A 22695-nucleotide genomic window follows, 5' to 3' on the forward strand; every position below is an offset into this window, starting at 1 on the left:
GTCTGCTAAAAGCACAAGGACGGAGAACAAGAGATTTTAGCTCTTCGTCTTATTTCATAGAATGACGAAGAGCGTCAGCAGTATGTAATAAAAACTTCCTAAAACCTGTAAAGTCCTACAATGACAAACACGCTTATAAAACGAGAAATAAAACGTTTATTAACAATAAGATTTTTGTTAGAACGCTTTGTTGACTGCTTTTTCCTCTGTCATGCTCCTGTCAATCTTGCCGCCGTCTCTCTCTCCCTGCTTCAGTTATGACGTAATGAAGCCTCGTTTGCTAAAATCATGTGACTTTGGCCAGTTTGAAACAAGCTCCGAACCAATGATTCGAAACAAAAGATTCATAAATGTTTCGAAGCCTAATAAAGGGTGCTTCAAAATCGCCCATCACTACCCTCATCTGTGAATGTGTTTTGTTTGCCACTGCGCAACCTGTTCACGCAGACATCATACGTCATCAGTGCGTTCACGTGCGCTCACCTCCCGTCTGTAAACAGAGAGAGAATGGCAAACTTTCCTGCTTAATTGACAACCTGCACAGGAGCCACAAAATGAAAGAAACGTTTTGAAACAAAAATGACAAAACCGTCTGGATTAGCAAAGAGCAAAAACCCAAATGAACATTGGTAACTTTACTACCTTACCACAAGATGCAAACAGCTGCGGTAGCCAAAGGGTCTGAAAGGGTTTGTTGCATTGTTTCTTTTGGTAAGGTAGGTATGCGATATGATTGTATTTAGATGGAATCAAATATTCTTCTTGGATGAAACATTGTGTTGCTTATGAAGTTTGTGTTCCTTTACGAATTAGTGTAATGATATACCACTACGTCGTCTCTACACAACCGAAAATGTGTTTTAAAGGCCACGTTCTTCCTGATCCCATTTTTTAAACTTTAGTCAGTGTGTAATGTTGCTTTTAGGGCATAAATAATACCTGCAAAATGATAAAACTCAAAGTTCACTGACAGGCGATATATTTTCTTCAACAGAAATGCCTTTTAAAGCCTACAGCGAACGGCCAGTTTGGACTACAGTCTTCTACTTCCCAGGTGAATGACGTCAAAATAAGAGTTGCATAAGCTGCTGTCGAATCACAACACACTAAACAAACTACACAATCAAAACTCATTACGTATTTCTGAAGGAGGGACTTCATATAACAAGGAAGACATCAGCCCGTTTTGAGGACAGTGAAAACAGCGCTATACAGATATTTGTGTAAAAAATACAACTTTTTTACACGTGAAACATGAACACATGTTATATTGCGCATTGTAAACACAATCAAAGCTTCAAAACACCGGAAGAACAGGACCTTTAACTAATTCCGATATTATTTTGGTAATGTTGTTCACTTTGTACTGCAAAGTTTTCTAACTGGTGAATGAGACATGAGATGTGGACGTATAGTCTGTGCGTGTTCATGTGTTTTGGAGGAGGCGTGTCTTTGGATGGCGATTTGAATGGAGGGTGGAACCATGATTTCAGTGCTAGTAGGCTACCGTTAGCATTTTTCAAAATCAGATACCCTATCTCTGAGTAAGCTCAGAGACAGAGAATCTGCTAAATACAGGGATATTTGTTCCTATTGCCAAAGGCCTATAAACATTAAAGCAACACTAAAGAGTTTTTTTTTACCTTAAAATAACGTTTCCAAAAAAGTTTCAGTCGTTCATCCACTGGAAACAGGGTTTTAAAGAAGTTTCCAACCGTCGGGTCGCGGTCCTGTAGTTTGAGTGAAAACTACAAAAACTTGCTTTACGGCAGATCTACAATCCAATCAGAGCCAGCTTTGCTGCAGTAGGCTAAATTATTTACGACCGTAGTAATGGACAATTCCGCTTCCAACCTGTAGGGGGAGCAAAGAGCAAAAACTCTTTAGTGTTGCTTTAAAACGTAAGGTAAGCACAGAGAAAATTACTGCACAAGTGCTCCAACTTTTCCAACACTAACTTTAAAGCAAGAAACAATTGGAGACGTTTGTTTGTCAAACTCCATGCAGCATAACCAAAGCAAGCATCAATAAAATCAATAAATAATGCATTGTTTACTGTAAACTCTGGATAGGTCATAAATTACAGTAAATGCAACTGCAAGAGCCTGTTCATTGTATTCCGTGTCACTAAACCAGGAATTATTTCAGGAAACGGGCCCCAACACAGCATGTGTGCTACCCCCAATTTTGCTCCGGAGATGCTATTGATTTTTATGTAGAGTCCTAAATCTAGTATAAATAGCAGAATACATCAAAAGCTTCACAGAAAATTTACATCTTTTGGCACAAAAGGTGCCTCTGAGATCCGCTTGGTTGCTTCTTTGTTATCTTCTCATGCACGGAAGTTCCTTTTTGAACTGCCACCGTTGTGCATGGTGTACAGACGGACCTCATTAAAGATTTCAAAAACGCTTCTAACCAGATAAAGTTTTTTCATGCCATGACTGCAATCAAAAATACTGAAACAGAAGTCATCTCAAACTCAAGGTAGACTTGCAGTATTTGGTCTTCAGATACCTGAATTAAGACATTTCGTAATTAACCTATTAACAGGATTAGACAAAACTATTAAACATAGCAAACAAAGAAATTCCACATACAACCCCCATCACCATCCCGTGCACGAAGCCACGTTATAGAGGTGGACGCCCTACGGGAATTAAACGAGACGGCATCCAATAAAGCGGATTATAGATTCTACCCTGTGCGCCCAAGTGTTTCCAATGAAATAGCCACCTCCTGCAAAAGTCATTAAAATTTAAACCATCCTTTCTGAGGGATATCACCATCCAGTATGCATTACCCTCAGAATAAGTGGAAAACAATCTCTGACTTGACACTGTGCATTATGCTGAGACTGGAGTGGGAATTGTGCTTAATGGTTAAGGATTGTGTGTGCTGGGTCAGTGGAGTAGGAGTGTGAAATTGTGTTTGTAAGAGAGAGAGAGAGAGAGAGATTTCTGGGTACACATTTCACATGTTGTTTATAAGCTGCTCCGTGAGGGCGCGGGATAATGTTGCACATATTTTTGTAGGTTCTATTTGTGGCTGATGGTTGATAAAACATTCATGGGGAAACACCAGTGGCCAGAAAGAGGAAATCTGTTTATGTCTTTGGGGTTTTATACAGTATGTTGCATGTTTAAAAGGCAGGTAAAAGTTTATAAGGCTGTGCCCTGTCAACAGAAAATGTGGTTCGATATCATTAAAGAATAATGGGCCACAATGCCAATAAAAACAATGTTTCTTTGCCACAGTAAGTTTATTTGCCAAATCTTATTGAACATTTGTCAGTAAATCAGCTTGCAGTATATCTGGTTGCCATAACAGTAACTTGCTTGGTGCTTGTCCATTATATCCCTCAAAGCATAAAGACCCGAATCTGATATGTGGAATTAAATTTAGTGGTTTTAGTTTCCAGTCATGTAGATATTTTAGGCCTATTTGATTCTAGTGGGATAATGTCTTTTAAGCTATGTTTGTGAGAAGGTTAGGGTTAGGGTTAACCGTAATTAGTAAGCGTAATTAGTGCATCAATGCATCACATTTGAATATAAACACATCTATACATCTAAAACAGCAGGTGGCCATTTGTGCCATTTTCACCAGAGGCGTCCTGGCCAGGATTTCGGGTGCGTTCTCCGGTAGTCGCATTGGTTGACCGCATACGTCATCGAGGTTTAATATTTCAGGTTCTGTTTCAAAAAAGCATCCGTTACATTTCAAGGTAAGAATAAACTACAATGATTGTATGTCTTAAGATAAATAAATCTTAATTATATAATGTTTTTAATAGTGCTGGGGAAAGATTAATCGCGATTAATCGCATACAAAATAAAAGTGATTTTTGACATGAGTTTGTGTTTTGTGTGTAATTATTATGTATATTTAACCGCACACACATACATATATATTTAATTCAGAATTTTTTTATATAAATAAAACGCCAGGTGGCTATTCGTGCCATTTTCACCGGACGCATCCTGGCCAGGATTTCATGTGCGTTCTCAGGAAGTCGCATTGGTTTACCGCATACGTCATCGAGGTTTTATTTCAAAAACGCAAAGGATACATTTTAAGGTAAGAATAAAACTATAATGATTGTATGTCTTAAGAGAAATAAATCTTAATTATATAATGTTTTTAATAGTGCTGGGCAAAGATTAATCGTGATTAATCGCATACAAAATAAAAGGGATTTTTGGCATGAGTTTGTGTTTTGTGTAATTATTATGTATATTTAACCACACACACATACATATATATTTATTTCAGAATTGTTTTTATATATATAAAATGGCAGTTGGCCATTCGTGCCATTTTCCGCGGACGCATCCTGGCCAGGATTTCGGGTGCGTTCTCCGGAAGTCGCATTGGTTGACCGCATACATACATCATCGAGGTTTAATATTTCAGGTTCTGTTTCAAAAAAGTAACAGATACAGGGTAAGAATAAAGCTATAATGATTTTATCTCTTAAGAGAAATAAATCTTAATTATGTAATGTTTTTAATAGTGCTGGTCAAAGATTAATTGTGATTAATCGCATACAAAATAAAAGTGATTTTTGGCATAATATTACTTTGTGCTTTGTGTAATTATTATGTATATTTAACCGTACACATATACATATATTAATTTCAGATTTTTTTTATTTATATATAATCTTTTTGTTTATATAAATAGAAATATAAATAAATATACACTTAAATACATGCATAAATGTGTGTGTATTTATATAATTACACACAGCATACACTCATATATTATGCCAAAAATCACTTTTATTTTGTATGCGATTAATCAAGATTAATCTTTGACCAGCACTAGTTTTTAACTAAAAATGTGAGAACCTCGATGTGGTCGATCGATGCACCTCCGAAGGACGCCCCAAAATCCTGGCCAGGACACGTCCGGTGAAAATGGTACGAATGGATACCCTATTTTAGATCCAGATGTGTTTACATTGAAATGTGACATAATGATCGCTAAATACGCTTATTATGGTTATTAAATATGATTTAAATGAATTATAACAGTTTGAGCCTTAAGGTACTCAGTCTACCTATTCAAATATTAAGATTAGAATAATAAAATATGAATTCTTATATTTTTGTTTCATTAATAGCTCAGACAAAATCATAATTGGCTGTGGTCTGGGGGGAGAGTGTCCCCTGACCAGCCCCCCAACTCTGACTGTGAGGGTCAAAACTGAATAATTAAGGATGGTGCGCACAAAGAGGCTTGAAACACACAAGCATTATTTAGCAAATAGATAGGTCGACAACTCAGACAAAAAAAATCTTATGCATACCTTACCCTTTAAAATTATATATACAAATTATAGCATGCAATCTGAATGCATTGCATATGATACAGCAGTCTTTAGTCATAGTAAGAAAAGTACACCCTATACTCTCCTTACTATCACTATGAATGATTATCCATTGGTAAATGATGTAGCAGTAATCACTAAGACTGAATTAATAAGCTTAATCAATTATATTAAGCATTGATAAATTATTGAACATCCTAACACTGACAGAGAACATTTTCAGAAATAGCTCCCATCTGTATGATCATCATGTGAAAAATTAAGGAGCACTTCAAGTACGAGTCTGTATTCTGCACAGTCACTGAAATTGCAAAGGCACTGAGGTCTACACCTTAAGCGTTTTGAGATCCGCTCAAAGCCTCTGAAAGCCTTCAGAAAGATCTTTACTGCATTAAAAAACACATTCTGTAGTCCTCGGGTGCTGCTGTTGTTTCATGCTTGAGGAAAAACTGAGTGTGTTGTCCACATAAATAGTTTGAGGTAGATTGGACAGCGAAGGAGATTTTCTCATGTTTCATTTATGAAGCTCCAGCATATATTTTCTCTGTTGCCGGTCCTTCCGGTGACCTTGTCATCCGAATAACAAATAAAAAAATAAAAAAGACTGACCAGTCAGACCAATTAAGATTCAGGCCTTCTGAAAAGGTTTGTGCTTGTTGCTAAGCAACCTGTTAAAATCCTATTTGAAAAGGTGTCAGATTCTCGGCAGGTACACGTGTACATCAGCGTCTGCGTGCTGATCCATTTCATTCATTGATGTTCTCTCACAGAGCTCTCTTAAGACAGATCTGACAAAATCAAAGGTTATATCATCCATTCTTTATTAAAATTACAAAATCACAACTCATGAATAATAAAGAGGGTTTACAACTGATGATGATTGTGTGTACCTTTAATTATTCATGATGACCAGCAGGAGGAATATAAGGAATCATTTTAAAAATTAAGAACAAACAACAGTGACCATTTATGCCCCAGTCTGTGAAAATCCAGCAAAAGTCATTTTTATGATCATAAATCATAGGCATATGTATAAAGTCTTATAACCAAATATTGAGATTAGGAGCATCAAAGTTTGATTTTACTCTAATATTAAAGATATCAAGGTTATATTTTCACAAAATTATGTAGGATGATATTATGTAGATATTATGTTACTGTCTTAACAGTAAATCACAAAAAAATAAATATAGCTGGGTTTTCATAGGCAGGGTCACATATTTTACTCTGGCTATTGATGAACAGAACTGTTGTATATTATTTGTATGTTAAATCAAATTAGAAACATGATGCACAAAAGCAGTGTGTATCCCTGTACAAACCAAGACAAAGAAGAATTTAATGGTGTTGTTAAAGGCACATCCCAACATTAAGTGCAGTTGCTTATGGTTGCCAAGCAACATCACAACGTATGGCTTTCTATAGATTATAACTGATGTGGAGTCGCAGGTGTTTGTCTGTATGTATCAGATATTTTAAAGCCCCCCTAACCTAAAAAATGCACTTTTAAATGTGTTTCTAGAAGAAAATAAGTTGCCATGTGTGTGCAGAAACAGCCTGTTTTTCCATCTATTCTTCTTTGTGTAATCTCCTTTTAATGTCCAAAATCACTGAAATTACAGGGATTTTACACATGAAACAAAAACTAGTACATTACAAAACTAATAGATCTGTGGATTTTAGCTGCTTTCAGTTGACGCTTGATCCGTCTTTTGACTCCTGTTTGGTTTAGCCACCGATCCATTTTTATGTTATTAAAACAGAATGGCAAGAACTGATATCACAGTTTTGCAAGTGCATTAAAAATCTACTTAAATAAGTGACGATTGTATAAACACTTGCCTAGTTTAGGTCATCTTTTGGCGGACCACTTTTGGGGGACCACACTTAGAGATTTACTGATGTAGTCCAAACCACATGTGTAATTGCTCTACCCCCTACATTTGCATTTAAAGAGACACACACAAAAACAACACTGATTGGACAGCCGTGTGAGAACTGACATTGACAAGCGGAGCTTTTCATCCAAAGCAGGGGTGGTAAAAGTACTCAAAAGTTATACTTGAGTAAAAGTATTTATATCCAAATAAAAAATGACTCCAGTAAAAGTAGAAATTCATCCAATCTAACATCACTTAAGTAAAAGTACAAAAGTATCCAATTTAAAACGTACTTAAGTACTGAAAGTAAAAAAAAAATATTATAAATAACTGTATAGCAATAATTAGGCAGATCAATTGTTTTGGCAGCATGCAGGGAGAACCAGTTGTGCTTACTAGCTTCCAAGCAAACACATAACTTCCCCTAATGTTCAAATACGGTTCACATTTTGGTTATTTTGGGAACCAAATAAGAACGTTCTGGGAACGTTCCCTGCAGGTTATTTTTAGGTTTAATTTTATAACCTAGAGAGAACGCTCATTCCCTGCATGTTATTTTTAGGTTTATTTTTTTATAACCTAGAGAGAATGTTCCCTGTATGCTATTTTAGTTTTTATTTTTATAAGTCCCACGTGAAAACATCATTAAATCCTTTGTATTCTTTATTAGTGCGCAAGTCGTGCGCAGAGGTGTAAAGAGTAGCTGAAAGCCATACTTGAGTAAAAGTACAAATTCCTTACTGTAAAAATTACTCCACTACAAGTTACAAGTTACCAATTTAAATACGACTTGAGTAAAAGTATTAAAGTAACCCAATTTAAAAGTACTCAAGTATTTTTACCCATACTGAATGTTGGCTCAAAGATGCACTAGTCCTCAACACAAAGAGACAAGTTTATTTATGAGGTTTTATTTCCTAATATAGAAAAGAAATTAAACTCCTCAAAATTTTGACCTGGCAGAACAAAGTCATATTTTTGTCATCTGAATTGATTTAGTTTTAGTCTAATTTTATTCAACTAAATGCCATGAGATTTTAGTCTAGAAATCTACATTCAATTTAATTTAAACCCATTTAATTTTAGTCTAGTGTCATTGTGTACTTGAATGCGCAATGCTGAAAAATATATAGCCTAACTTTGTGATATAAATATATGGTAACACTTTACAATAAGGTTCATTAGTTAACATTAGTTAGCTACATTACTCAACATGAACTAATAATGAACTGCACTTATACAGCATTTATTCATCTTTGTTAATGTTAATTTCAACAATTACTAATACTTTATTAAAATCTTGTTAACATTACCAAATATTCTTATATAGGCCTATCCTAAAAAAGATATAATTTTAATATTTAAAAAATTCCTGTAAACTAAAATTACACTAACAGAAATATGATAATGCATATTAAAAACGTGAAGTTGTTCATTTGAAAGATTACTTGTAAACACATGTAGTACGTAACACCACTATCTCACATTAAGTGCACTACATTTCTTCCGTCATGCATCGCTCTTTACAGTAAATACATTACAGCATACTTGATTAAATGTGAGGACAGTGAAATTGTACACTTATTATCAATCTTATAATGTACTTACGTTACTCGGGCAATCAGTACAGGACCTCGCTGGTTTATTTTGGCTTATATAGTAAGTTATATCAAGTTATGTAACCTGCTCAGGTTAGCTGATACAGTAGCGTCAGAGTATATAAACATTTGTGCTTGCCTTTGAGTTGCGGGATGACCCTCCTGCAATCGCGCATCACTTTTGTTTTGATTGCCGCATCACATGTTTAACAAAGGGTCCCTTGACAGAAGCAAATGTGATATGCATCCATATGTTTGCTCTTTATCTCTTCTCTCAGACCAGACGCGAACTTTTCTCTACAGTTTATGACATTCGCAGCACGCAGATGTCCCGCTACGGTGGCTCAACGCAAGCCATTCAGCGTTTGACATCAAAGTACCGCGAGATCAGACTTCTCCATATGCATTTGATTCGCTCTCGCAGTACTTTGATTTCATACGTTTGCTCTGCGCAGCGCCAAATGAAGTCCCTCAGTTGTGTGTGTGCGTGTAACCTCGCGACCACAGATTCTATCCATCATCACCCTCTGACACTTTCGTCTCGTTTTTATTTGACGAATAAACAATGTAGCGAGTAACGTTAAGTGTCATTTCAAATGTAGTGGAGTAAAGAGTACAAATACCCAATCAAAAATGTAATTGAGTAGAGAGTAAAAGTTGCCTATATTTTTGATACTCAGTACAAGTACAAAGTAGCCCAAAAAATACTTAAGTACAGTAACGAAGTACATTTACTCGAGTACTTTACACCTCTGGACTCGTGCGCGCTCCACTACTCCAGCACGTGCTTCTCTACTCTGTTCCTCCAGCATGCGCTTGTGAACTTAGTTTAATTTTACCTCAGAAGCAAACATTATTTTACTGATTTCTTTTCTTTCTTCGTCATTTAGTAACTTAAATATGAGAGAACAAATATATATTTTAGTGGTTTTCGATCATTTTTAACATCTATATGAGGAGAATATGATGTTAAAAGAAGCTTTTGATTGATGTGAAATGGAGATAGCTAACGTTAGGCGCATAAACTGTGGTAAGATTTGTTAAAGTAAATAAAATCTTTTTATCTCAGAGATTACATTATTTTATACAAATTTTTCATTTAGTAACGTTAACTTAAATATGTGTGGACAAAATGTATTTTATTGATTTCCGATTGATTTGACACGTCTTATGAAGAGAATATGTAAGGAGAAAAACTTTGGATATTTTATCTAAAAACGGATTGGCGACTAACTGCAGTGGTAAGATCTGTAAAGTGTTTATTTATCTGTCAATAAATATCTGTTTTAAGTCCTCTATATAGTGTTTAAGTCATTATTTATTTATTTTATAAAATACAATGTGATCTAAAAACAATATGTGATGCTGAGGTTTTTTTATTATTAAAAAAAAAGGTACAGTTCATGTTCTCTGAACAATAAACACTGTTTAACACTTGATTTTTTGTCTGATTATTTGCATTGAGGCATATCACAATATAAAGGTTAGGGGAACGGCAGCAAGAGCTGAACCTTCACCTGTTTCTGCGGTCATCTTCCACTTCGCAATGCTCGCCGAACTGAGTGCTGAGCATATGCTGGCAAAGAGCTTGTGTGCGTTCTTTTTTTTTTTCAAAAGAAAACCCAGTTTTTAATTGGTTTGGAGAGCCAGTGTAATAAATACTTGGAGCGGGCATGGGGAAATGTATCGGAGTAAAAAGTAAACTTTTTCTTTAATATTGTAGTGGAGTAAGGGTAAAAGTAGATGCAAATAAAACATACTCAAGTAAAGTACAGATCCCCGAAAAAAGTACTTAAGTAAAGTAATGAAGTATTTTTACTGATCCACTGATCCAAAGTTGAACATTTTCAACTCTCGGCGGTCAGCGCTGAGCGCAGAAAAAACGGCGGGTGCCGGTTTTCAGCGTGGCAGAAAACCGCTAGCTGCTGGCTTATTTGAAAAATGCAGAGCTTTCATTGGAAACAATTGAAAACATGCGCCGGCGTAAAAGCTTTGGTGTGCACACCCCCTAAAACTAAAATAACAGCCTCATGCAAAGCACTCTGGGAACCAGAAATCATCATCAACCTTTTTCATTTTTTTTCTTCAGATTTTGTTTACCAGAATACTTTGCTTGATGCTGTTATTTTAGTTTTACTCTGTAAAGACAAAGACTTGTAAATGTTTAATGTTCAGTTAACTTTGTTGCCAGTAAATAACATAAATTTAAATCTACTGTATCAGCTTCAAGTAACACTTGCATTTTTACAGTAGGCATTAATACATTGCTACAAATTGCTGATGATGCCATGTAATTCATGTTGTATTTAGTGTTAGTTTATTATTAGGAACAGCACCTTTGTCAACAATTGTTGTAAATAAAGCTAAATTGAAATAAAATTAAACTGAATTTTCAGTGTAAAATAATTTTACTGTATATTACTGTGGTACAGGCTAAAATTATACATTGAGTTAAAAGATTTTGTTATACCACCCAAGCTTAACAGAAACATTTAACATGAAGGATTTATTGTACATCCCTGACCTCTGTGTCAACGTCATAAAAGGACAAGCAATGACATGGGCTGATTAAAGTCATGCGGTGTGCAGCCTCATGTCTGAGCGACAATTCGGTGTGTGTGCCAAACCCCACCGCCTGTCTTCAGAGCGCAGCAATTGTCCCTCACAATAATAGAGAGAGAAAGACTAAAGCTTCAATCTACAGATGACTCACTTTGTTCGCTCTTTTTGGTTATTTCTGTGGCCTCTTCAGCTTAAATCTATTCCCAAAGCAATCTAGGTGAGAGAAATAGCACAGAGATGAGATTTTGACCGTGAGGTGTAGCTCTCTCAAACACAATCAGCCCTGACTTTGTTTCATTTGAAAGTTCAATGTAAAAGGTCATCTCTGTTTACTGAGGCCAGAGATTCTCCTGTGATCACATGGCGAGTCAAGCCAGTTGGAAGAGGAAGGTAAGCCAGTAAATTATTTCAGCTTACTGGCCATTAATGTCTAAAGAAATCCAATCATCCAATGTAGAGCTTGGTGCTTTTGAATTGTGGGCTATTCAAAGATCTCTCCCAGCAGAAGATGGTGTGGGGTTACCAAGAGAAAGCTGTGCGTTAAGATTTCACATTTAGGAAATCGTAGTTGACCTAAAAGATGAAACTGACCAATCAGAAACATAAAGGATACTGTCAGATCAACGCGTGCTTGCACAATGAATAGCTCTGCGTGATGTGTTGTGATTGCAGCGATGCGTGAAATCTACTTGTGTAGCTAAAAGCTTTTGTGGCGCCATATGAGTAGGATTTGGGCTTGAGGTGTAAACGTGGTAGTGGTCCGGTGCTTTCTCTAGCCATTATCCTCACAATATCACAATTGTCTCCCCTCCCCCAACATTACAAGCCTTTGTCCTTGAACAGGACAGAGCGGTGCAGATGAAAGCCATCTTTGAAGAGATGGTCGGATCAGTGCAATCATGTAGTGTCACGTGAGTTCAACATACAGGGAAGAGTATATGCTAAATCTAAGGGCACGTTTACATGAAACCGATTGTACTAAAATCTAAAAAGTTTCTTTTGCTTTTTAGAAAAAAATTATGCACATACCACAATGTTGTCAAAACGATCCTCGTTTACAGGAATCAGCAAAAACAGCTTAAAATGCTGTATTATGCATGCCAGGTCAGTAGTTAGCCATCTTACTTTGTAAAGAAACACTACACACCTCCACACTTACGAATTCTTCTAGAGCACTAAATACAAACAATAAAGACTGCAAAAGCAGCAAGCAATTTTGTTTGGGTAAATGACGAGACCCTAGACTATATACAGCAGCATAAAAAAGACATTTTGTTGGAGACGCGATAACAAACTCAGTATCTTGAATAGGACAAACACGGTCCTGTAGGCGGCCATTGTTGTTTTGGACCAGGCCTAGTCAACTGGAGGTCCTCCAATCATCTTTATCTGGCCCAGTGGTCGTCTTTGTCTGATTTAAAATCAACGTGGTTACTTAAAAGCCACCTTTCCACTGTACATGACAAATGACGCCAATAAACCGTAAGGAGAGTCGGAGAGGGGCTTTTGGAGTGCTAGCCATCTGCTGGTCCTTTTGTATCCAATTTGAGCTTTGGATGCATTGGGCGACTACACCGCATGTGACATGCTGACCGGTGATGTATTTCAGTGTGTATAAATGAAGAGTTTCGTTGCAAAACGAGATAACCACCGTTTTTTTAATTGTTCAGAAATCGCGTTTTTTTGGTTGTGAAATTAATTTCAATGCAACTGCAGTTGGTTTGTTTTGATTTAAAACCTTCATAACTTAAGAAATACAGCTAAGTAGCACCATAAAACAAAATAATAACATGATAACATAATAATAAACATGTTTTGACAAAAATGTAAAAAAATGGATTTAACTCGTTTTGCAACGAAACTCTTCAAATATATTCGTAAATTGCAGGCTCTTGCGCTGGATTGAGCTTCTCTCCTATGTTGACCCGGATTTACGATTAAACTGAAATTTCATTACGACTGCCACTAGGGGGCAAACTCCGACAGTCGTGTCCGAATGTAGTGTGCAATGGAAAGGCCAGCCCATTCTCAACAACTGTGTACAAATAACACGCAGTGTGAAAATCGTGCAATACATAAACCAAATTCCGATTTTGCGTGCATATGATACGCAATCCTTCCTGTTTACTTATATGGCGCATCTTTTCATGTCGTTTTATTTATTGGTTTCTAATTTCAGTTTTTTTACTATTGTCGCTTGGGATTGGGGTAAGAGCACGTTTTTGTAACATAAAATGACATCCCAAACACTAATTCTAACCACAACTCCAAGCGACAATGGTTTTAAAATAGACAAAACATGGGGAAACCTATATTAAATTACATCCTAAAGCAAAACCCAAATCTAACCCCTAACCCAAGCGACAATGGTTTAAAAAACAGAAAACAAATGAAAAACCAATACATAAAACGACACAAAAAGATGCGCCATACATATGAACGGGAAGGACTGCGTATCATGTGCACGCAAAATTGGAATTTGACGTATGTATTGCACAATAATCAAACAAATGTTCCTTGCAAAACATCAAACGTTTCTGGTTTTCGTTTTCGTTTTGTGAACCGGTTCAAAGCCTTGACGCCATTATCTTCAAAAACTTGCACTTTTAAAAAACATCTATAAAAATGTGTGTTTTTAGGACCCCAAAATGCTGTTGTCGTGTAAACAGTCAGCTAAAACTTTAAAAAAGTTTCCAGTTTTTGGTTAAAACGTTGTGTAAATGGCCTTTTATAAAAGAATGTGTAAATCTGTTGAAACCGTTTTCCAAGACAAATTGTAAAGATATTCTGTCCTACTTTAACTTCACCCCAAAATAAACTCTCTGTGTATGAGATAAGGTACACGCATTTTTCTTTTTGTAATATTTACTTTTGGAGTTCAATGGAAAAAATAACAGCATATGTTTGCAATGAGACAAGGATAAATTATTCCTTTAGATAATAAAACACTGAAATAACTGGATAGAAATCCTGGCATATATAATCACATATTTAAATGAGACCCTTGGCTTTGCACACACTATCTCCAGGTGCATTGGACTGAAACACTGTCCGTGACCTTCGTTTCACCGTTTGAGAAGATCTTTCACAGCTGAGGCCAATAGAGGCTCCCTGTAATATATAACCTCAAGTATCAACAAAGATTTCAGAGCCAAGAGATACACATACGATGTACATTTACGGGCCCTATAAGCTATGAACACAAAGAAAGACAATCATTTCAAATAAATATTTTGCAATTTTATTGAAAAGCATTCTGTTGTGTTTACATTCTGCTGAAGCCATCAAGTTGGCATTAGACAATAACTACAGCTCCTGTTATTTAAAGACTTTAGAATCTCCTAAAAGTGTTTGTCAAGATACATTTTAATTTGTGGAAAAATCTGATGCACTCATAAATTATTATTCATTGTAAATTATTGTAAAACCGATTCATCCGAATCTTGTTTATGATTGGTTTGAAGCTGTAAACAACATACACCTGTGACTTCATTACATCAGTATTATTTCACCGTTTACATTTGTTACTTTGTCTGTTGCTTGGCAACCACTTTGTTGAATTGTTCCTGATGAACTTCATTGTTTGGCGAAAGAATACCATTTTGCAGCATCATTACATATTTCTTGCTATGATATTGTTTATTTTATAAAAGCTTGCCATGTTTAAAGAATGATCGTTTTAACAAATCAATAAACCACGGCTTTATTGATTTCATTGTTAGGAACTGCTCCACGTCATACCAATTAACATCCTTTTAACTCTTCCACCTTTTATAATCATGTAAACAATGTCCTTAGCGGTAAACCATGGCTTCTTAGGGCTCAATGCTTTATTTAAAAAAATATCTTTGGTCCAAGCTAATATGTAGAGTCAAAAAATACAGATGATGCCTCTCTCAGAAATGTTTTTTAAACTGAGGTTACATCCACAATAATCCAGATAAAATTGAAAACTGATCTTTATCTTTGTTCTTCTGTCCATACAGAAAGCTTTTCATAAAATGTCTGCCAGGTTGATTTAAATAACATAAAAACGTCTTTGTAACATTAATAATATGTAATATACACCTAAAACACACTGCATGTTGTAAGTAAACCTGGTGGAAATAACAAGTAAGCTTTACAGTAATTTGGTGTGTATATAAGCATTTACTGTACAACACAAACATGGAAAATGTTTAAAACACCAGTGGGAATGAAAACAAAAATAAGGTATTTAAATGAATCCAAAATAATGTGAATGTAAAGACTAGCATTGACATACAGTACAACCACATATTGAACGTAATTTTTCCTTTTCATTTATTTCTTCATGATTCTTCTCTACTTCTCTCACTCCCCATAAATCAATACAAGATGCCACTTTTCACTTTGTTTCGTATCTTCCAGATTATCTCCTGCCAGGTTAATTCTGTTGTATATTAAACTCAAAACCTTAGACCACATCACTGTGTGACACTTGCATTACATGTGAACGGCCCCTACGCTAATATGATTTTGTTTTTCTCTCCCTGTCTCGTCCTCGACCCCGAGGACAATGAGACAAACAGACCCAGTTCCGGTAGATGTGAAAGTCGGCACACCTCTAATCTACTGGTCGTCCTTCAACGTGATGTCCAGCCGATGCCTGACCAATGACCACCGGCAGAACCCGCTTAAAGGCGGAGTCCACGATGTTTGAAAAACGCTTTGGTAAAGGAGACGGGCCGACTACCAAAACACACTTATAGCCAATCAAATCAAATCAAATGCCGGGTTGCGTATGTGTGGGGCGGGTCTATCAACAGAAGGTCCAGATTCTATTGGGGTAGGGGCGTGTTTGTTTAGGTGATTTCAAATATCAACATTGGCTTTCAAACATCATGGACTCCGCCTTTAATCTCCTTATCCGTTTATATGTGTGTATATACATATATATCTCCCAAGGGTTTTTCCCTCCTAGGACTTTTTTTAATTTCCTCCGCTAAACAGCCCGGGTTTTTTTTCTCCTAGGGGGTTTTTTACCCCGGGAAGGCAGCCTTCTTGGGCTTAGCTTAGCTTCCTCTTCTAGACGTTACATTAGTAATACGCTCGCTTATAATGTCGAGTCATAGCCGCAGCAAATTTGACTGCTTATGCTATGGTGTATTATCAGTGGCGGTTCTACACGGAGGCCAAGGGTGGCCCGTGCCTCTGTAGACAAGTCCCTGGCCACCCCAGTGGCCACCCCGTGCTGACCAAATAAAAAAGTATACATTTATTTTGATTTTACACGCGAGCGCCAAAAGCGGAACTAATCCAACGCACAACGTTCTTAACGGGCAAATTAGAGCGGCGCACCCAACCACTGTAGCAGGCTGCGGGTGCTGGGTGCTGCTCGGCGAGTGTCTCAATTCGTTCCCAATTCTCCGATGTTGAGAATGTGTATGCAGGTTCATTGGGACACTGTTCACTTGTTCTCCTGTGACATGGCTGCATAAGCGCGTTGTGATCATTCACTGCTGTTACTCATCAACAACTGGCAAAACCAACATCTTGCTAACTTTTTAAAGTTTACACATTGTAAAAAGCGCTGTAATTATGCTCTTACATACACGTGCATAAAATTGGAGGAATATAATTAAATGTGTCATATAAAAATGTTTACAATTTAAAATAAATATTATTTTAAATACTGATTAGATTGTGGTCCCTAACTGTCTAGCAATGTGTGTTTATATGTAAACTAAAACAAACGTATGTCTTTGTAAAAGTTTGCATTTCATAAAGTTTATTGAGTAGGCTGGCATGATTTTCGGTTGGGGGGCTTTAGAAAAGAGCCAAGCTCCCCTTTTGCACCTGCACTCACTCTTGTATTAAATAAAGATTTATATGATTGTAAAGTAAGATAAAGTTTATGGGGCAGTTTCCCGGAAAGGGATTAGACTAGTCCTAGACTAAAATAAATATAAGAGCTGTCCAAACTGAAAACAACTTGCAATGCCATATCTTAAAATACATCAGTGCCCTTTGTTTTGCTTCAAAATGCACACAAGTAATGTATTAAGGCATGTTTGTTAAAACTAGTTATATTTCCTAATTAAACTAAGGCCTAGTCCTGTCTTAAACTAATTCCTGTAACCGCCTCTATAATCTTTAAATATAATTTCTTGCAGTTTTTTTATGTGCCCCTCTGGTAAAACACTGGCCCCTCCTTGGCCCCCCTAGTGAAATTTGTCTAGAACCGCCACTGTGTATTATGTTGTGCTATCTGTCGTTTTTCTGTGCTTTTACTGTATTTTTATAAGTATTGTGAAAAGCGCTACATAAATAAAATTGAATTGAATTGAAAAAAAAAACCTGATGTAAAACAAGGCAAGAGCAAACTAATGCTGTATGTTTGAGAAAGATGCTATCTTACTCAATCTATGCATGTCCAGTGATGCAGTGCAAGGTCAGGACACTGGCTGCCATAACAAAAGCAGTGAGGACTTTGTATTACAATGAAGCTGGGGAAATAGAAACGCAACAGCAAGAGAATAACAATCGTGTCACAAAGCTTTCAGAAAATTCATTTTCTCACCATTGTAGATGCAGATCTATGCTAAGCATGATTTTTTATAGCAATTCTCTATAAATTAATTGAGTGACCAGATGAAAGAGATGACGCAGAAACGCTTACACAGTAAGAATAGTTTACAAAAGACACAAAAATCTCATGTTAGCAGAAACACGTGAGAAAAAGCTGATACCGTGAAATGAAACACAGCTGGGAATTTATCAAAGAGCAGAAAAATTGTAAGCTTGTGTCTAGCCATGTAAAGATTTTTAAATAGTTCTCAGAATGGATTATGACTATATACATTATTTAAAAGCATTTTTATACTAAAAGTAAAGACTGGCTACATTAGTGAACTTTCTATCTACTACACTGTCAGAAAGAAATGGTCCAAAATGCTCCCTTGCTGTCACTATGTGATTCCCTTTCAAAAAGTACACAAAGAGGTCATATTATTACCTCAAAGGTACATATTGATACCAAAGAGTGCATAGGACCTCAAAGGTACACATTAGTGCCAAATGTATACATATCTATACATAAATACTAGTACATATGTGACCCTGGACCACAAAACCAGTCATACGGGTAATTTTTTAAAATTAAGATAAATAAGCTTTCCATTGATTTGTGGTTTGTTAGGATCACCAAAAATAAAGACCTTAGCAATTACGTATTACCAATAATAAATATTTTTAATATATTTACGATAGGAAATTTAGAAAATATCTTCATGGAACATGATCTTTAGTTATTAACATCCTAATTTGGCATAATTTTGACCCATATCATTGTTGGTTATTGCTACAAATAAAGAGTTTGGTTCCAAAACGCGATAAACACAAAAAAAAGAGTTACCACCAAAATCAGTATTGTATCAGGTCAGTATTAAAAAGTAATTTCTTAATTTTACGCAAAATCCGATATCCGTCGTGTTTTTCTGTCATCTTTTCTCCTTTTTTTCCAAACCACGATAAACACCACTCCTCCTTCTTTGCAGAACACAATACACAAATCACACCGCACCATTCCGTGGTGGTTTTCTGTAGCGGGGAAGAAACGTAAGCCATCAAAATTGAACAATTTACGTGAGAGGCACTCGAGCGAAGGAAAAATGCAGGCTGTTGTTTGTTCTCACACGACAGCATCAAGCTTCCGTTATGCTAACACATTGACCCCAGCGTATCTTATGAAAAACTTTCCATTATTTTAGTCAAATTCAACAAAAATCGAGCAGGTCCAAAACATTTTACAGCTGATTGCTGTCAAAAAATTTCAGCGATGACGTCCCAAGTATCCGCAGCAATGACAGTGTACTTAATATTACAAAGTAAGGGTTTTGATTAATGCCATTAATGTTTTTTAAAAAAATGTAATCAGTGAATACCACTAGTCAACTAAATGAATATAGCATGGCAAAGATTAACGCACATTTATATATTGATTCAATAGATTTATAGCATTTTGAAAAAAAAAAAATCAGTTTTTATAATAAATCTTTGAAAATCAAATTATAAATTTGAATTTTTAATGTTCTTATAACCTAAAGATGCTATGTGAACGTTTGTAACAGAAAATAGTGGTTTACATCTTGTCACTTTCTTGGTATAGAAAACATGTTTTACCCAAATTAGTCAAAATAGATTTATTGCGTTTTGAAACCAAACTCTTTAAATATACCCGTGCCACTTATGACTGGTTTTATGGTCCGGGGTAGGGTTGCACCAGTTGTTCGTAAGTTCTTACTAAAACTGGGACGTAAAGTCCAAACTAGAGGCTTAGTACCTACTAGCTAGTTTATAGATAACTTTTTACTTTATTCGGTTGCACCATTTGTTCTTAAGGCAGAACGTAGCTAGTAGGTCGTAAGCTCTCTGTAAAGTAATGCGTTGTCGCATAGAATGACATCTTTTTTTCTTAACCCAATCACAAGCCTTATAATAGGTAAACAGGAAATTGTCTGTAGAAAACAGTACGTCATTTCAAACTCATTCTTGACTGGCCTAAACTAAAAATTAAAAAAGACGTTATAGCAAACGTTATCGAACTCAAAACATTACACTTTCAATTGAAAATATCTATCCCACACATGGAGGAGAAAATAAGCAGGAAGAAAATGTTAATCTTATTTTAATTGATGGATACACAGAATACAAAAACTCGTTGACAAACTTGCGGCCCTTCATAATCAATAACGAGCTCATCGATGTGATCTAATCCAGCTGACATCTTATTCAGACCACTGTTCATGGACAAAGGGTTCCATAAATATTTAGTTACAACGTATTGTTACGTTTAAACTAAGTTTAATTGTGCAACGCAAAAACATTTAGTAGTGCGTAAGTTGTAACTTAGTGCCCCGTAACTAAGCTACGTTGTAATTTACGCACAGCTGGTGCAACCAGCCCCTGGATTATATATTAGGACCTTGTTAAAGGGCACTGCCCCTATGACACTTTGGTACATTTTTTGTGAAATTTTTTGGAGATGTTAGACAGAATGTAAAACAACATTGTACTGTAAACAATATAAATAACAACTAATTCTAGAATCAACATTCTTTTAATGCACTGAAGAAAGTCATGCAGGTCTGAAATGGCATGAGGGTGAGTAAATTATTATTTTTTTCAAATATAATTTTGCGAACTATTAAACTCCCATTTCCAAATCTTCTGCATCACTGACTGTCGGCTCTGTATTTTTGTAGGCAAAGGTTTTTGTGTGTGAATGATAATCTCTTTTGCCACAGGCTGGTAATAGGAAGACAGAGAGTCTGTTTCTTATCTCAAGCACCTTTGTCAGTGAAAAACTAAGCAACCACACCTCTCAAGGCGAAGTAACATAACTAAAGTCCCGTGCACTCCCTCCAGCAAAAAGAAATGATTCCAGCACAGACACCAAAACCTTGACTTTCCAGTAGAAAAGGTGCAAAGAATAGTCCATTTTAACACCCAGACAAACCCTGTCGCTCTGCAATCAACAACCATCAGGGAAAGGCGTGAATTAAATAACACTGTAAAAGCTGCACATGGACAATTAACTTTAGTAGTTAAAATGTGTAATTACAGCAAAAGCACGTTGAATAGAAGGCAAGTACAGTCATTCACGGTTAATTATTGTAAACAACTCTTTAAAAAGAAAAACAAGTCTTCATTTCCACCCATTGCACAGCGTTTAGTAGTATGATAGTACAGGAGCATTCACACTGATCACCAAGTCTAAATGTTCTTCAGGACGCATTAAAAAGCAATACAATCAAGAGGAGGTTTAAGACACATACAAGACACGTCTGTTCAAGTCTATTTTGGGACGACACCTTGTTACCACCATGTAAATAAGTAACAATGTGATTAAAGAATGTTGCTATGTGTATATAAAAGATATTGAGATGTAATAGGGTGGCCCTCATGCTTTACTAACAGTCATGTTTATGCATATTAATGATTTCATATATCATACACTATTACTACACTGTAAAACAAACGCAGCATGAAGTTTAAACAACTTAATTATGCAAGTAAATTCAGCCCTTCTTTTTTAAGTTTTGACTTCGTAAGATAGTAAGGTTATATTTTAACAGCATGATCTTTAGGATGATTCTATGTAGAAAACTGTAAATCACAGAGACAGTGTGACAATTTTGTGAATAAATACATATTACTATTTTTACAGTTTTAAAATGTACAATGCACAGTTTTAATACATAACTCTCCCAAATATATCTTTGTGTATTTTGTCTATTTCTTCTGTTTTTGTATATGCTGTATGAAATATGAAGTACTCTGAGATCCTGAAACCCCACCGGATTCCTAAAAAGCTTATTTATTCAGACATCTTAGAGACAGCAAATTGCATATCCTGCTTGCTTTTTTCCATATAACTAAATTATACTTGATTTGATGCCAAGCTTTACTTGGGGGCTTGTAGAGCCCCCTCCACAAGATAATGCAGCTTATATTGGCACCGAACCCATCCCAGAAAAATGGCCCAACATCAAAGGATGCTTTTATATCTGCTGCTTTCAGATGCGATGAGATGCAGTGGCTTCACACAGCAAAACTGTGACCAAAGCTATTCTCACATGGCACACTGGGCCAATTACGGCCTCCTCTTTCATGGGAACCACAAAAGTGTGTTAAAGTACAGAATGCTATCATTCTAATAATAGACAACATACTGGTATGGCGGTTAGCCAAGGAAAAGCATGCCATATGTCTGTAAGTGAATGTATGACATAAAGTGTACGTGGAACATATAGTGAATGCATGCACACAGCTAGTGCAATTTTGCATCTACAGCTGAGCTATTATGAATATATCAACCACATGCAGCACAGGGAACAGTTGATTGTAATTTTCTGCAGTCAATCTTTACAATTGATGTTTTATTTGGGCGTTCATGCAGAGCCACCAGTAACAGTTAATGAGAAAGCAGGCCGTAAAAGAAATTGTGCCATATATCTGCAGTGTGCCAAGTCAGCCTAATTGGAAGTTGTTTGAAAGATGGAAAAAACGCTATTGGTTTTTGCAAAAACACCGGTCAGAAGTGAGACCCCGCAACAGAAAACAGAAACTCGTGGAAAGTATTACCGCATTAAAATGCCGTTTCAATAATTGCAGATAATTTCATTGGAGAGGGAAGAAATCAGTAAGGCATTTTTATGTAGTATGACTGCATTTGTAAACAATATAAGTATGTTTCCAGGGCTCTCTTAGGCTTTGTAATGGCTTTCAAATCTAAACTGTAATATTGGCATAATGCTATTAAATCATCACAAAGAAACGCTTTGTTTTATTGCTTTCA

The 22695-nt window shown here is 36.1% G+C and overlaps 1 protein-coding gene across 3 annotated transcripts in view; it reads right to left on the reverse strand.

Annotated features, from left to right (window-relative positions):
- enox1 (ecto-NOX disulfide-thiol exchanger 1) overlaps window positions 1-22695 on the reverse strand; it is a 128193-nt gene that overhangs the window by 102822 nt on the left and 2676 nt on the right. Inside the window, exon 2 of one of the 3 annotated variants that reach the window (XM_073854955.1) lies at window positions 1644-1854. The exons of the other annotated variants lie outside the window; for them this stretch is intronic. The gene's annotated coding sequence lies outside the window, so the exon portion shown is untranslated. The remainder of the gene's footprint in view (window positions 1-1643; window positions 1855-22695) is intronic. 3 annotated transcript variants of the gene reach the window in all.

This window comes from Misgurnus anguillicaudatus, chromosome 17, assembly GCF_027580225.2.
Source record: "Misgurnus anguillicaudatus chromosome 17, ASM2758022v2, whole genome shotgun sequence".
In the NCBI taxonomy this organism is placed as follows: Eukaryota; Metazoa; Chordata; class Actinopteri; order Cypriniformes; family Cobitidae; genus Misgurnus; species Misgurnus anguillicaudatus.